Source organism: Falco rusticolus, chromosome W, assembly GCF_015220075.1.
Source record: "Falco rusticolus isolate bFalRus1 chromosome W, bFalRus1.pri, whole genome shotgun sequence".
Lineage (NCBI taxonomy): Eukaryota > Metazoa > Chordata > Aves > Falconiformes > Falconidae > Falco > Falco rusticolus.
In genome coordinates this window covers 4,700,359-4,715,421 of record NC_051209.1, presented here as the reverse complement: position 1 = coordinate 4,715,421, position 15,063 = coordinate 4,700,359, and the positions used below count along the sequence as shown (strand labels likewise).

Sequence of the window (15,063 nt, the reverse complement as noted above, 5' to 3'; positions counted from 1 at the left end):
TAAGGTCACCCACCTAGTGGATGAAGGGAAGATGGTGGATATAGTTTTTTTGGATTTTAGTAAGGCTTCTGATATTGACCCTCACAGCACCCTTCTGGACAGGTTGTCCAACTGTGGAATGAGCAGGTTCATGGTGCACTGGGTGAAGAACTGGCTGAAGGGCAGAGCTCAAAGGGTTGTAGTGAATGGGGCTACATCTGGCTGGTGACCATTGACCAGCAGTGTTCCTCAGGGTTCAATTCTAGGGCCAGTTCCATTCAATATTTTTATCAATATTCTGGATGCAGAAGTTGAATGCACCCTTAGCAGGTTTGCTGAGGATATTAAACTGGGAGCTGCTGTTGACTCCCTTGAGGGACAAGAGGACTTGCACAGGATCTAGTTAGATTGGAGCATTGGGCTATGATTAATGGGATCACAGAGTCATAGAATGGTTGAGTTTGGAAGGGATCTCTGGAGATCATCTAGTCCAACCCCCCATGCTAAAGCAGGTTCACCAGAGCAGGTTGCACAGAATCATGTCCAGGCAGGTTTTGAGTGTCTCCAGAGAAGGAGACTATAACCTCTCTGGGAAGCCCGTTCCAGTGGTCTGTCACCCTCAAGGTAAAGAAGTTCTTCCTCATATTCAGATGGAACTTCCTGTGTTGCAGTTTGTACCTGTTGCCCCTTGTCCTGTTGCTAGACACCACTGAAAAGCATCTGCCCCCATCCTCTTGACACTCGCTGTTAAGATATTTGTAGACATTTATAAGATCCCCTCTCAGTTTTCTCTTCCCCAGGCTAAACAGGCCCAGCTCTCTCAGCCTTTCCTCATCAGCTAGATGCTCCAGTCCCCTCATCATCTTGGTAGCCCTCCACTGGACCCCCTCCAGTAGTTCCCTGTCTCTCTTGAAGTGGGGAGCCCAGAACTGGACACAGTACTCTAGATGCGGCCTCACCAGGGCAGAGCAGAGGAGGAGGATAATGTCCTTTGACCTGCTGGCTGCACTCCTCCTAATGCACCCCAGGATCCCATTGGCCTTCATGGCCACAAGGGCACACTGCTGGCTCATGGGCAACTTGTTGTCCACCAAAACTCCCAGGTCTTTCTCTGCAGAGCTGCCTTCCATCAGGTCAACCCCCAGCCTGTGCTGGTGCATGGGGTTGTTCCTCCTGAGGTGCAGGACCTTACACTTGCCTTTGTTGAACTTCATTAGGTTCCTCTCTGCCCAGCTCTCTAGCCGGTCCAGGTCTCGCTGAATGGCAGCACAGCCTTCTGGTGTATCAGACACTCCGCCCAGTTTTGTATCATCTGCAAACTCGCTGAGGGTGCACTCTGTCCCTTCATCCAGGTCAGCGATGAATAAGCTGAACAGGACTGGATGCAGGAATGACCCCTGGGGAACACCACTAGCTACAGGCCTCTAGCTAGACTCTGCACTGTTGATCACAATCCTCCAAGCTCTGCCATTCAGCCAGTTCTCAATCCACCTCACTGTCTGCTCATCTAGCGCACACTTCCTGAGCTTACCTATCAGGATGTTATGGGAGACAGTGTCAAAAGCCTTGCTGAGGTCAAGGTAGACTGTAGAGGAATTATAGAGAACTGTATGAAAAGTTTATTTGTAAAAAGTTTGTGATGGTTGGTAAAAACATGAGGTATGAAATGTTAAGAAGAAAAAGAAGGGGGAATTGTAGAAGAATGAAGCTGGGTTAATTAACATTGATAACATACAGCTGTGAGCTGGAGGGTTGGCTGATGTAGATAAGGTGCAGCTGTGGCTGGTTCTGTTAATTGGTTGGGCAGCCAATGAAGAGAGGGGAGAAAGAAGCAGAGAATACATACCCTGGGTGAGGAGAGACGAGAAGGTAGCAGCAGGGGGACTGGCATGAAGAGTATGCTGGTATGAGATGGTAAAAGACCTTGTTATAGCTGGCTAGTTTGGAGAGGGCTGTAACAGTAGACAACATCCACTGCTCTCCCTGCATATGCCCATCCAGTCATTCCATCATAGAAGGCTATCAGGTTGGTCAGGCATGATTTCCCCTTGGTGAATCCATGCTGACTGTTCCTGATGACCTTCTTTTCCTCCACATGCTTAGAGATGATTCATGGATCATCTCTTGGTGTGGACTGGCGTTGTTATGGATTCTGCTGGTGTGTCCTTTGTCATCCCCACCTGCAGTGGCAGGGGTGCAGTCTCCACCAGTTGCCAGGCCTCCTCTGTAGTTAGTAGGGGGAAAAGGAAGACACGTCTCCAGGGATGTTTTCATCTCCTCTTAAGATGAGTGTCTAAGACAGGATGGAATGAATCACTCTTTGAAAATTATCTTTCTCTTTTTCTGGTGGTCTAGGAAGCCTTTTCTATTTGTTTGGTCTGGAGTCCAGCTTTGAGATTGCTCTAGCAAAGTCCTCTGGTCCAGGACCAGAGTCCAGATCCTCAAAGGCACCTCAGAACATTTCTCCTCTCCTGTTGTTCATGCAAGTTGGCCAGGTCCTTTCCCTGACACGTGAACTGCTGGCTGTGGGCTCCTTCCATGTGGGAGCTCGTGTTCAAGTGCTGGACTGCACCAGCATAGGAGGTGGTATCTGGCCATCGCACCATGTCCTTTACCATAACGTGTCTACTCCTATACCTTCCTGCAGCCAGCAGATTGGGGCTCCAAGGATTTGGTTGTGTTCAGTAGCACTACAAAGCATCCAGCTCTTGTCATGCTTTTTAAAAACAGCTGTATCCTGCCTTTTCTCAGACTGTCAGAGAAAAGGTTCTTGTCTGGGAAGCCTGGACCCAGGTGGTGGCCTGCCACTTTACCACCTTACACATGCCATATACCTGGATTAGCTGGTCTGCAAGTAGGTGTGATGGGGCAGATTCCATGTTTGGGGAGCTTTGATTTTTGGGAGAATTTCAGTGACAGTGAAAGGTGCTGTGCTGACAGATACTGAAATTAAATCTTTCCAGTTAGCCACAGAATAAATCCAGATTTGGAAGTAGTCTTCTTCATTCCTCTCCAAGAGGGACCAGAGATTGAATTCTCCTACTCATTCAGTCCTCATTTCTTCTGAGCTGGACTTTCACACAGCTGGTCACGAGCTTTTTGGTTTTAATCATGAGGTTGACTGGTCCACTTGGAACTCAGCTGAAACTGTAAATGCGTTTCGTACAACACCCCAAAGAGTCATCACATGGAAATGGTTTCAGACTACTGCCAGCCCAGGCTGAATTTGAACTGGTGACCCACCCTCCATATTATATTCCCAGTATCATCCATCATATAAGTTAAATGTTGAAATCTGGTATTTCCCGAGGTACTTTTAGCATACTAAATGTGCTTCCAAAGTTCTGTGTTTTGCCCCTAGGTTTCAGCCATTCAAAACACCAGCATGTTCTCTGTTCCCTCTGAATGCAGGTGGGAATGGACTCATCTAACAGACAGAAAAGAGACCGCATAACTTCTAGTTAAACCATTCTGTTTTGTTTCATTTTCTTTCTTGACAGGATCCAACAGCTGCATCTATTTTGGACAGAGATTGTGATACGAGAGAGGGAGAGACTGTAGCCATGAACTATAAGCCGTCCCCACTTCAAGTGAAATTAGGTGAGTCTTTGCTGATGGAGATTGAAAAGGCTGAATCCAAGGACTGAAATATGGTGAGGTGCTCGTGGAATCATATGCAGATCTCCATGCGTGTGGCTGAGCATGCCAGCTCAGTTCAGACAACTCACAGAGCAGTTTATCAGTGTGATTCTGCTGCTCAGGGAACTGACCTACAAACATGCAAGGACTCTTTATCTTGGGCTGTGGTAGAGGAAGGAAGCTATGCCTTGAAAAGAAGGCATAGTTTTTTAAACCTACAGATTTTTATCAAGCTAAGATCAAGGCTCGGCCAGAAAAAGAATTAAGATAATATAGAGGAACTGTATAAAGAAAAGACAGGATTACTGCAAACAAAAGGGAAAGGATCAGAGACTCGGACTACCAGAGAAAGATAGAGCTGTGTTACTGTGAGGTCAAGGGTTTGTAGGTTTGTAAAGGTTCACATAGAAATACTTGTGCTATTTCTGAGCAACGTTTTGAAGTTCTGGAAGCAGAATCATCATATTAGCACAATACTCTACTTCCTCACAAGGCTAACACAAGAGGACAGCAATCCACAATCCACACATGGCTGTCCTGCCTCCAAAACCTGAGCCACTGTTGTGCCACAAAGACTCAAGACCCTGACAAGGGATAGGTCAAAGGAATAGTGTGCATGTTGCTTAGAGCATGGATAAAAAAATGGGAATCTAAGTCTGGAAAATTTCCCATAGGAGCAGGAGGTAGTCCCCTGGTTGACCTTCACATCAGAACAAATGACATTGACAGGATGCTGCTGGAGCTAGTTGAGGTTGACCTGTTGGAGCAGGTCCAGTGGAGGGCCACAAAAATGATCAGAGGGATGGAACACATCTCCCATGAGGACAGGCTGAGATAGTTGGGGTTGTTCAGCCTGGAGAAGAGAAGTCTCTGGTGAGACCTTATTACAGCTTTTTAATACTTAAAGGGGGCTTATAACAAAGATGGGGACAGACTTTTTAGCAGGGCCTGTAGCAACAGGACAAGGGGTAATGATTTCAAACTAAAAGAGGGTAGATTCAGACTAGATAGAAGGAAGAAAGTTTTTTATGATGAGGGTGGTGAACTGTTGCGACGGAGGGAAGACACAGTCACTCAATATGAGTGATCAGCAGACTTCGTTTATTGTCTCTTACAGTCACCTTTTATGCCTTGTTATAATTAGCTCATACATATTACAAAAGTTACGCTCATTATTGGTTAGTTGCCTAAATACCAAGCCCGCCCCTAGTTTCTCTTCTGTAGTTATCTGTTCCCACCTGCAACATTCTTTTCCCACCAAAATCTTCCTGTTATTGTGTAACAAGGACAGCCAAAGACAGTGTATTTTGCTTTACTTCAGATAAGCTGAGAGCGATGTGCATTTTTGTCCAGCCAGCTGGACTATGTCTATGTGACCCTTTTCAGCTAGCCAGTTATCCACAATTGCCCCGTTTTTTATTTTGGGCGACATGGGCTTGGTTGACCATTTTCAATAACAGCGTTTTAACACAGGAAGATACACAGCCAACTTATAAAATCTCAGTTCAGAAGTATAATTCCAGAAATACTTGAAAAATAAAGTTAGCTTGAAGCTTTAATTTAGATGCTCTTTCTGTTCCAGTGATATAAAAAGTTAAAAAAATTCAAAGGTAATTTTAAAGTTCTGAACATGGACTAATGCAAGCTCAAAACCCAAAAAGAAACCAAACTGATGTTTGACTAGGAATATTTGCAAATATTTTAGTGGAAAATCCCTGACCATTAACAATTTTCTGTCCAAATAACAACTGCCCTTATGCAACCAACCAGTCCATACATTTTCTGAAGAATACCTCATTGATATCAAAGAATTAACAAAGGGGAAAAATTAGTTCTAAGCTATATACATTCATAAGTGGATTTTTCAATAGTTACATACAGATTTACACACTAAGCCATAATGGCTTGTAGGTGATACACACAAGAAGAGTACGTTGCTTATCTGTCTGAATGTCTATGCTAAATTTGACAACTGTGCCACAAGCCAAGCCTACATGGGTGCTGTGTGTTATGCACGTTCCTTAACAAACAGAAGTATAATAGACAAATTCCCAAGATCTAGTCCCCAACCTAATTATATTATTTTGTAGCCAATTAAGGAAAATAACACAAATGTGCATATCTACATGTGCACACACCTTTTAGTTCAGAACCAATCTGCGATAAAAGGCCTTAGCCTTATGGCATCATTGAATCTTAACGAGTACAGTAATTAAAAATGCAGTCTTACTGTAAGTGCGATTTATGCTGACATTCCCTCAAATGCTACACGTGAGTATTTCTCACTCAACTGCCTTAAGTTAAAATAGTAGTATTTGTTAATATGTATTAAAAAATCATTAATTCTCTACAGTAGCAGTTGACTTCCATAACACTATGTAAGCAAAAGAGGCTTAAGACGGGTTTTCTGAATACTAACAATTTATTTTAGACTGTCTAAACTCAGGTCTTGAAAGATTTCACTCTGCCAGACGTAGAAACACTGTTGCACTCCAGTTGTGATATCCCTTTTCCCAAGTTGTCACATGCACATCTCGCTCAAGCAACATTATTGTTAAAGTTTCTCTCTGCTACATAAAAGCATATTGCACTTGTAGATATAAAAGTCAGCACCCTTACTTAGATTATTACCTTATTACCTCATAACTCTTAGTATACCTTCTATCTCTGATTTCATCACTTCAAAAATTCACCAGAAGCAGATAAAACCACAGCCTCAGACTAAACTACACCTTAACTGCTGATTCAAATAAAGGCATTCTCTTCAGATATGCCTAATGCTTACAAATAATTTTGGCTGGTTTTGATCAAAAAACTATTATTACAATAATGATCAAAAAATAATAATCCCGTTTGCAAAATGCCTTTAAGCCAGCCTCCTAGTCCCAACCAATTTCCACATTCAGAATTCAGCATAAATACAGAATACAGAATAAATTATCTCCATCAAGGCAAAAAGGCTTCTCTTTAAGCACAGAGATGTTTGCTAGTTCAAGGCAGAAACCCATTTCTTCTAGGGGACATGTGAAGCACTTTTTTTTTTTTGGGGGGGGGGGGGGGTTGTAATCAATTCCGTATTTTCCCTTGAGAAGCTTAAGCTGTTCCTCTTGTTTCAGGAGAGTTTCCAACTCTGATTTGTCGACTAGGTCCGTATTTCCCAAACATATCATACATTTCCTCCGCTGTGATTTTATACGGCAGGTTCCGAATATAAAGGATCCGATTGACCTCTGGGGGCAGCCGGATGTCAGCTCGCTTGGCCGCTTGCATCGCCATGGCGCCGATCGGAGGGGGGGGGGTGCCGCCTTGGAGAGAAACCGCGGCCGGGAAGGGGCCTGCCGGGCTGCGCGCCGCCGCTCGCCGCTGCCGCGGGGGTCCCAGATGCTATCCCATACGCTAATAACCCGGGTAATTCCTTTTTACAATCTATGTCCTGAACGCTCCGCTTTTCTAAAAAGCATATGAGCGAATCGTACGTCGCTTGTCTCTCCATACCTTCGTCAGCGCTGTTGCAGCCTTTGCGAGACTTCGGCGACGCGTGGCCGGCGGGACCCTCTGTAGGTGCTCCCGGGCGCGGGGACTGTGCCCTTCCGCCTCCTGCGCTGCTTTCAGGACCGGTACCCGAATCTCCGTCGAACCGTGGCTCGCAGGTTCAGCCCTCTCTAGGTTCCCTGTTCGGGCGCCATTTGTTGCGACGGAGGGAAGACACAGTCGCTCAATATGAGTGATCAGCAGACTTCGTTTATTGTCTCTTACAGTCACCTTTTATGCCTTCTTATAATTAGCTCATACATATTACAAAAGTTACGCTCATTATTGGTTAGTTGCCTAAATATCAAGCCCGCCCCTTGTTTCTCTTCTGTAGTTTTCTGTTCCCACCTGCAACATTCTTTTCCCACCGCGATCTTCCTGTTACTGTGTAACAAGGACAGCCAAAGACAGTGTATTTTGCTTTACTTCAGATAAGCTGAGAGCGATGTGCATTTTTGTCCAGCCAGCTGGACTATGTCTATGTGACCTTTTTCAGCTAGCCAGTTATCCACAGTGAACCACTGGAACAAGTTGCCCAGAGAAGTTATAGATGCCCCATCCCTGGAAACATTCAAGGTCAGGTTGGACAGGGCTCTGAGCAACCTGATCTAGTTGAAGATGTCCCTGCTCATTGCAGGGGGATTGGACTAGATGACCTTTAAAGGTCCCTTCCAACCCAAACCACTCTACAATTCTATGCCATGCTGTGGAAGGCTCTGAAAGAAGTAAGTGCACAGATGTTCAGTGGAATAGCTCTGGCCCCTACCAAATGAGTGACAAACACAAACAGCAAACAGCTAAGGTTTGAAGAAGATTTGGGGAAGTTTGGTCATTGGTGTATGGTTATGAAGAGATATTCTCTGATAGATAGGTTTTATCCAAGGACCTGCAGTATTCCTGCAAACACTGCTGTTGGCGTCATTTATAAGAGGAACCTTAAACACCAGGAAAGGGCTGGGAAGCATTTGTGCAGTCTCAAGGCTCTGCCTGAGTATGTGGTAAATTGAATAATCAGACAAATCTGGTCATAGCAGTGCAGAAAGGAATGTCACAGAGTAGATCCATGGATGGCAAAGGAAAAGAAAGTGGTTGAATAGGCAATATCTTGCTGACTATAGGAGTGACTAGGGAGGAGAAGAAAGTTGGATATGCAAATGTAGTAAGGTTATGCAGCAAAGTGGAGGACCTTGAGCTACTGATACAGGATATGAGTGAGTGCATTGGGGTAGTAGATCTGTCCAGCAGTTGCAGTCATGAGCACTCTAAAACCAGTGACTGCTTTTCAGGAAAAGGCAGGGAGCAGCAATATATGTTAATGACAGCACAACTCTTACTAGTAAAAGATTATCACTGCTAGCATGCCATATGCCACCAGGATCCTTTTTCACTGCCAAGAGAGTTCTGTAATGTTATTAGAAAGATAATTACTACTGCAATAGTTGTTTTGGATAATTTAACATCAGGAATCAGGTTGGAAAGCAACTGATATTATTATTGGTAAGTCTGAGATATTCTTGCATTTCTAGGCAATAAAAATATCCTCCAGAGATTCACTAACATGACAGGAAATGGTACTATTTTAGACTTAGTTTTAGTAAGTCATGAGGACGTTACAAAAGACCTGATCATAGGAAATAATTTGGATTCAGGGATAACAAGTTCAATACATGCAAATTAAATGAAAAGGTAATTTGAGGTACATCTATAACAAAATTCAGTTTTATAAACTAAGTGCTTAAGCAAACCCAGTAGCCTGAGAAGCCCAGGAACTCAAAACACATCAGGTAGTGTTGAAGGAGAAAGTATCAGAAGAAAGGAGATTGCTAACAGAGTTCTCCAACATCCATTTCATTTATATGTTCATTAATGACTTTGACACAAAAAGCAAGAATTGGCAAAGGAAATTTAATCACAACAGCAGTGATGAAGTTCCAATAAGAAGTCCAAGGGCAATCAAAAGAGACTTCAGGACTTTCAGACAACTAGTTAAGGAGTGAGGAGCACAAGTAGATTTTTCCTGTCCTTCCAGTTGCAGGGAATGATGTTGGAAGAAACACGAAGAGCCAGCTGATAAATACCTGACTCCGTGACTGGTGTCACCAGCAGAATTCGGGGGTTTTTGATCATGGGTCAGTCTACACAACACCAGGCCTGCTGGTGACATGGGGTACACCTGTCTCAAAGGGGGGAAAGGATTGTTGCGCAGGAGTTAGCAGGGCTCATTGAAAAAGCTTTAAACTAGATTTGAAGGGGGAAAGAGATGAAACCAGCCTCACTCACAGATAAGGGTGCGGGCACCACGACAATGTTTGAGGGACAGTGTGCTAGCAAGGTCCTTCAGTCTGTTCCACGATGGGCTGAGTACACTGGAGCACATTTGAGATGTCTCTATACTAATGCACGCAGCACCTTAGCCATCTCAGTGGGGGTAGGGGATGGAGATCTGCGCAGCAGCAAAGATGCAAGGGTTGTTGATGCGTTAGAAACCATGGAAGCACCTTGAGAAGAGTCATAATAGGAATTAGGGATTCTCCCCCCAAAAAGGTGGCAGGATCAATAGCGCAACTGAAGTGCATCTACACCAGTGCATGCAGCATGGGTGTTGTAGTTTAACCCTGGTTGGCAGCCAAGCACCATGCAGCCACTCGCTCACTCCCCCCACAGTGAGATGGGGGAGAGAATCGGAAGAGTCAAAGTGAGAAAACTTGTGGGCTGAGATAAAGACAGTTTAATAGGTAAAGCAAAAGCCACGCACACAAGGAAAGCAAAAGAAGGAATTAATTCACTACTTCCCATGGGCAGGCAGGTGTTCAGCCATCTCCAGGAAAGCAGGGCTCTCCCATGCGTAACGGTTACTTGGGAAGACAAATGCCATAATGCCGAATGTCCCTCCCCTTCCTTCTTCTTCCCCCAGTTTATATACTCAGCATGATGTCATGTGGTATGGAATATCTCTTTGGCTAGTTCAGGTCAGCTGTCCTGGCTGTGTCCCCTCCCAATTTCTTGTGCCCCTCCAGCCCTCTGTCTGGCAGGACCTGAGAAACTGAAAAGTCCTTGACTTAGTAAAAACATTACCCAGCAACAACTAAAAACATCAGTGTCCTATCAACATTGTTCTCCCACCAAATCCAAATCACATCACCGCACCAGCTACTAAGAAGAAAATTAACCCTATCCCAGCTGAAACCAGGACAATGGGCAACACATAAGAGGATTTGGAAGCCATTGTGCAGCTGGAAAACTATGATATAGTTGCAATCACAGAAACATGGTGGGATGACTAACACAACTGGAGTGCTGCAATGGATGGCTGTAAACTCTTCAGAAGGGATAGGCAAGGAAGGAGAGGCAGTGGGATACCTCTGTATGTTAGGGTGTGTTTTGATTGTCTATAGTTTGACAATGGTGATGATAGGTTGAGTGTTTATGGGTAAGAATCGGGGGAAAGGCTAACAAGGCAGATATCATGGTGGGAGTCTCTTATAGACCACCCAACCAGGATGAAATGACTGATGAAATATTCTATAAGCAGCTGGGAGAAGTCTCACGATTGCTAACCCTTGTTCTCATGGGGGACTTCAATTTACCAGATGTCTGCTGGAAATAAAACAGCAGAGAAGAAACAGTCTAGGAGGTTCCTGGAGTGTGTGAATGATAACTTCCTGACGCAGTTGGTGAGGGAGCTTGGACAACACTGGACCTGTTGTTTGCAAACAGAGAAGGAGTTGTGGGTGATGTGATGGTTGGAGGCTGTCTTGGCATAGTGATCATGAAATAATAGATTTTTCGATTCTTGGAGAAGTAAGGAGACTGGTCAGCAGAACTGCTACCTTGGATTTCCAGAGGGCAGACTTTGGTCTGTTTAGGAGCCTGGCTGACAGAGTCCCTTGGGAGGCAGTCCTGAAAGGCAAAGGGATCCAGGAAGGCTGGGCTTTCTTCAAGAAGGAAATCTTAAAGGCACAGGAGCAGGCCATCCCCATGTGCTGAAAGGTGAGCTGGTGGGGAAGAAGACCAGCCTGGCTGAACAGAGAGCTTTGGCTGGAACTCAGGAGGAAAAAAAAAAAAAAAAGAGAGAGTTTATGACCTTTGAAAGAAGGGGCAGGCAACCCAGGAAGACTACAAAGATGTCAGGAAGATATGGAGAGAAAAAATTAGAAGGGTCAAAGCCCAACAAGAAATCAATTTGGCTACTGCTGTAAAAGACAATAAAAAAATATTTCTGTAAGTATATTAACAACACAAGGGGGGCTAAGGAGAATCTCCATCCCTTATTGGATGCAGGGGAAAACATAGTGACAGAGGATGAGGAAAAGGCAGAGGTACTTAATGCCTTCTTTGCCTCAGTCTTTAATAGGAAGACCATTTGTTCTCAGGGTATGCAGCCTAATGAGCTGGTGACAGGGGAGCAGAACGAACCTCTATAATCCAAGGGGAAATTGTTAGCAACTTGCTACACCACTTAGACACGCACAAATCTATGGGGCCAGATGGGATCCACACAAGGGTACTGAGGGAGCTGGCGGAAAAGCTCAACAAGCCACTTTCCATCATTTATCAGCAGTCCTGGCTACCCTGGGAGGTCAGAGTTGACTGAAGGTTAGCAAATGTGACACCCATCTACAAGAAGGGCCATAAGGAGGAACCGGGGAACTACAGGTCTGCCAGCCTGACCTGGGTTCCGGGGAAGGTTCCGGAGCAGCTCATCTTGAGTGCCATCACGTGGCATGTGCAGGACAACCAGGTGATCAGGCCCAGTCAGCATGGGTTTATGAAAGTCAGGTCCTCCTTGACTACCCTGTTCTCCTTCTATGACAAGGTCACCCACTTACTGGATGAAGGAAAGGCTGTGGATGTTGCCTACTTGGACTTTAGTAAAGCCTTTGACACTGTTTCCCACAGCATTCTCCTGGAGAAACTGGCTGCTCGTGTCTTGGATGGGTAAAAAACTGGCTGGATGGCCAGGCCCAAAGAGTGGTGGTGAATGAAGTTAAATCCACTTGGCAGCCGGTCACAAGTGGTGTTCCCCAGGGCTCAGTATCAGGGCCAGTTTTAATATCAATGATCTGGACAAGGGGACCAGGTGCAGGCACCCTTATTAATTTGCAGACAACACCAAGATGGGTGGGAGCATTGATCTGCTTGAGAGTAGGAAGGCTCTACAGAGGGATCTGGACAGGCTGGACCGATGGGCTGAGGCCAGTTGTATGAGGTTCAACAAGGCTCAGTGCTGGGTCCTGCACTTGGGTCACAACAACCCCATGCAATGCTACAGGCTTGGGGAAGAGTGGAAAGCTGCCCAGCAGAAAAGGACATGGGGATGTTGGTCGACACCCAGCTGAATATGAGCCAGCAGTGTGCCCAGATGGCCAAGGCGGCCAATAGCATCCTGGCCTGTATCAGAAATAGTGTGGCCAGCAGGACTAGGGAAGCAATTGTCCCCCTGTACTTGACACTGGTGAGGCTGCACCTCAAATCCTGTGTTCAGTTTTGGGCCCCTCACTACAAGAAAGACATTGAGGTGCTGGAGCACGTCCAGAGAAGAGCAATGAAGCTGGTGAAGGGTCTGGGGAACAAGTCTTATGAGTAGCAGCTGTGGGAACTGGGGTGGTTGTTTAGTTTGGAGAAAAGGAAGCTGACGCTCTACAACTACATAAAAGGAGGATGTAGTGAGGTGGGTGTCAGTCTTTTTTCCCAAGGAGCAAGTGATTGGACAAGAGGAAATGGCCTCAAGTGGCATCAGGGGAGGTTTAGGCTGGATATTAGGAAAAATTTCTTCACTGAAAGGGTTGTCAAGCATTGGAACAGGCTGCCCAGGGAGGTGGTTGAGTCACCATCCCTAGAGGTATTTAAAAGATGTGTAGACATGGTGCTTAGGGGCATTTTTTAATGGTGGACTTGGTAGTGTTAGGTTAACAGTTGGACCCAATGATCTTAAGAGTCTTTTCCCACCTAAATGATTCTATATTTGGGAGACATCAGTACAACAAAGACTCAGAAATGCCACAGAGAATAAGCATGAAAACTGGAATAATAGAAATGAGGAAAATATGACAGGAGAACCTCAGTCTGCTGTAAACTAGAATTTACCAACTGGAGGTGACTTAGGAAGAAGCAGCCTGTTACATAGTTGATTGCAAGGTAATTACTTACTAAAATGGACTAATATATGAAGATATGCCCTAGTCAGACTTCTGCAGAGTTTAGCAGCTTTTTTTCCAAGGATCAGATACAACAGAATGAGTCCTTCTGCCAGAACTTCTGCTTTTCCACATAGGGAAAATTTTATTCCACTTAGCCACTGCTGAATGCTACTATCCACCAGTAAAGAGGCAACGGGATATATTGGAAGAGTCTGAATTGTTTTTCCAGTAGCTAGAAGTGTACCATTGCCAGGACCTCTTTTACAGCTAGTGCTCTTTCCTAGTGAATACTCAGTGCTGACCACAATATGCTCATGAAGGTAATAATGGGTGAAATCTACCTGCTTAAGAGGAGTTGTCTGACAAGGCTAACAAGCATCATCTTGCCTTGTCTCCAGAGAGGTCTGCTCAAACATGCCTCTCTGCCTGCGGATACAGCATGCCTCTAATTAGGTGAACACATATCTAGTGGCATTTGGATCAACTCTCTACTCTTGGCCATACCCAGATGAGCTCTAGGTTATCTGGGGCAAAATGAGACTAACAGTATTGTCTGTAGCCAGTATAACATACCTTTAATCCACATCTGCTCCTGCTGCTGTTATTCTTAAAATCTGCCCAGCCTTTACAATTTTCAAGCAGTTTAATGTCTCTCATCTCCTGACTCTGGCCCCCGTTCCTCCAACTTGATCTTTTGTCTCTTCTGCATTAAGCTCATCAGGATTTGGATTGTTTTTTTTAATCTAGGCAAAATTAAGGTAGTACATAAACATTTAATAGCTTATCTGGCAGAGCCACTGATTGGAATGGTAGCAACTGGGGGTTTAATCCTATTGCAGGTTTTCCATATGGATAGTGGCATTCTTCAGTGTTAAATCAGAATCAGTTGTTCAAACATCAAATGCTCTGCTGGAATGTCAATAAATGTGATTTTTTTACTCTGTGAAGATTCATACATAAATCTGTCATATGTGCTTGCTGTAAGCTTGGTTCAAATGAGCTCAATTAAATACCAACCCAGCACAAATACAACTTTTACTTCCAGAGTCCACAGTGATTGAAGTGTGACAGAAAGAGTATGCTGTACTGCATGCACTAAACACAGATTTATTCCACTGCTTTAGTAGTCTTTTCCTTGGTTGCCTCTCCCCCTATGAATAAATACATTTCACAGCCACATGTTTGCTAAAACTAACCAGGTGGCTTATATTTCTAGTGATTTCCTAAAGGTTACACCTGGTTTGTAAGTGGAATAGTAAAACATTTAGCTTGCTGCTGAGGCCATATCAACAAAGTGGAGAATATCACACCAAGGGGAAATAACATCTCCCAGTTTGTGTAGTTCAGAATCTTAAACCCTTATTGATATTATATCTATATTAATTATGTATTTCTTACTTTTCTAACACTCCCACTTTGTCTTTCTGGCAGGAACTGCAGGGCTTAGCCATGCTTCCTTCTTTATTGCAAATCACTTGATAAGGAGGCTCCTGACAGCACTGTGGGGGGCTGGGTGTCCATTAATGCTTAGGAGATGTCTCCAGCACATCCTTATTAGGAGACATATTCGGATAGAGAAAGCCTTTTGAAAACAGAAGACATTTGTGATAAGAAGAGGAGGAGGAACAGACTAATCCCCAAGTGTAAATCTCAGGGGCTCCGTATCCACTGGAAGGCAACAGATCTCCATGGGATCCCCAGGAGATGAGATATTATTTTAAATGAAGCTTATGCCATCTGGTTTTCTATTTTGCATTTTTAATTTCCCTTCTCT

General features: G+C 44.5%; 1 long non-coding RNA gene across 1 annotated transcript in view; it reads left to right on the top strand.

Annotated features, from left to right (window-relative positions):
- The window catches only part of LOC119140873, a 123,296-nt gene that overhangs the window by 71,053 nt on the left and 37,180 nt on the right, over positions 1-15,063 (top strand). The window contains exon 2 of the long non-coding RNA XR_005101761.1: positions 3,480-3,579. This is a non-coding gene — a long non-coding RNA (uncharacterized LOC119140873). The remainder of the gene's footprint in view (positions 1-3,479; positions 3,580-15,063) is intronic.